The sequence below is a fragment of the Coenobita brevimanus genome, chromosome 79 (assembly GCF_032717465.1).
Source record: "Coenobita brevimanus isolate Jiangsu-jjx chromosome 79, ASM3271746v2, whole genome shotgun sequence".
Lineage (NCBI taxonomy): Eukaryota > Metazoa > Arthropoda > Malacostraca > Decapoda > Coenobitidae > Coenobita > Coenobita brevimanus.
Window position 1 is genome coordinate 4,230,001 of NC_137032.1, and position 2,500 is coordinate 4,232,500.

The window sequence follows — 2,500 nt, forward strand, 5'->3', positions numbered from 1 at the left end:
GAGACCAAGGAAGACAGTCCTAGAGTTGACCAGTTGCATTGCAGTAAAGGGTTGGACAGAAAAGGAGTGAAACTGCGTAGTCTGACCGGTGCTGCTCGCCTTCCGTAATCGAGAAGGTATGCAGCCAGAGAGTTCAGAAGAGTAGTACAGCAATCAGTGGAATATCGATAGTAAAGGGAAGCAGATGCAACACTGCGGTGGCGAGAGGGTTAGAGGAGAGGCGCTGATGAGATGAAAAGCCTCTTCCTTCACCCTGTTTCGAAAACCCCCATACACTAAATACATGCACAACAGGGCGGTAAATCATGGAGGATTAAAAAAAAAGTCCTTGTAGAGAGAGAAATAAGTATCTTCTCAAAATCTGACAAACACATAGCGGAAAAGTCGAACAAAATAAAACACGCACTAGTAGAGACTGGTTTTGCATTGTTTTTCGCCAGTTGTAAATTATCTTCAGACGGTACTGGGAAGATTGGTACTTCTTTCTCTGTACAAAGCCAAAAACCACCATGGGGCAAACAAGGTACAGGGTCTGTTCAGCACATCCAATCTCTGGGAACCGAATGTTGCAAGGGAAGTACCGTGATTTTTCCATGACATGCTCCAAGGAAAAGACAGCCCAAGAAGGATATCAAGAGGTGATGAAGGATTGAGCTGTGTACCGTTGAATATTCAGGGATATTCTTGAGAAGATTTTAAGGGACTGAAAAACGGAGGGAGTGTGTTCTTGATGCTTTAAGAACAACAAGGTTCCTTTTAATCCAGTTTGACATAAGAGAGAATCCAGAAATCATATGTGCCATGGCCTCATTTTTGTGTTTGTTAAAGTACTGTTGTGATGGAGACTGTGAGAAGCAGATGGAGAGGCAATGGGTGAAGTCATCAGTATGTGGGTGAATAGGACTAGATGTACAGATCAGATCAGTGATGAGTAAGAGGAAGAGAGGTGAAGAAAGAACAAAGCCCTGAGGAACACCATATTTAATTACTTCAGTAGAGCGACAGTGACTACAAAAGCGCCGACAGAGCAGTCAGGAAGAAAGCCAGAGAGTATGACACATAAAGAAGAGTAGTAATTGCAAGAGGACCGTTTGAAAAGCAAAAGTATCTGAGAGAGAGAGAGAGAGAGAGAGAGAGAGAGAGAGAGAGAGAGAGAGAGAGAGACAGACAGACAGACAGACAGACACAGATACACAAGATACACAGACAGAGACAGAGGCAGAGTATTAATCAAGTCTGAAATTCTGAAATCCCTGAATCTTCTCGGAACTCGGTCAAATATTCATACTCCCTCCCAGAGCGAATGACTGCACACCTGTTTGCTCTACCTAATTAACACACCTAATTAGTAAAGGACACGGCAGGTAGCTCATGGTTTTGCAGTGTGTGGGTTTTTTTGTGTTGGAATTATGCATGTGTTGGCAAAATGGAGGAATGATGATAAAGTGGAAGGTTAATTTGTGTGGGGAGGGTTGTGTGTGGGTGGAAGGGCTGGGAATGAGGTGTGTGTGTGTGTGTGTGTGTGTGTGTGTGTGTGTGTGTGTGTGTGTAAAGACCCAGACAGACACACAGATGGATACCCAAGGACCGATCGATAGAGAGGGGGTGAGTGGAGGAGGGATGCGGCTGGGGTAACTTTTGGAGTATTTATAAGTGATAGAAATGTTACTGTTACTATCACCCGTATTGGGCATACAGGGAGGATGGGCCAGGTAGAGTACAGGGAAGGGGAGAAAGAGGGAGGAGAGAGGAAAGGGAGAGGAGGGGAGAGAGGGATGGAAGAGGAACAGAAAGATAGAGAGAAGAGCGTGGGGGGTAGGGAGAGAGGAATGGCAAGAAGGAAAGAGGAGAAAGGGAAGGAAGGGGAATGGAAAGAGATTTAGAGTATGGGTGGGGGGGAAAAAGGAGGAGAGGGGGGAAAGGAGAAAAGGAAGAGAGAGGGACGGAGAGAGAGAGAGAGAGAGAGAGAGAGAGTCCTCCAATATATTACCAATATGCCGGGAATCGAACCCTTGACTCTCAGGTGAGATCCAGGCAATATACTACTAAACCACGACCAGGTAAAAATTATCTCACATTGTCGCAATCTTGTAACCAATGTCCCTCAGCCCCCACTCTGGGCCTGAAGAGGATGAGATAACCCCTTGGCACTCGGGCAAGTAGATGCATTTAATATATCCCAAGCACTCACGGCAAGTCAGAATGAAGAGAGAAACCTGTACTTTACACAGGACTAATCATCCAATATACGTGGTCGTGGTGTAGTGGTATGCTGCCTGGCTCTCACATGAGAGTCCCGGGTTCGATTCCAGGCATATTGGTAATATACTGGATGATTTTTCCTGTGTAAAGTACAGGTTTCTCCCTTCAGAGAGAGAGAGAGAGAGAGAGAGAGAGAGAGAGAGAGAGAGAGAGTAGGAAGAGGAGGGAAGGGAGGAAAGAGAAGGAAATGTAAATGAAGAAAAGGTAACAGTCTGCGATAGAGAGAAGGAATGGGAGA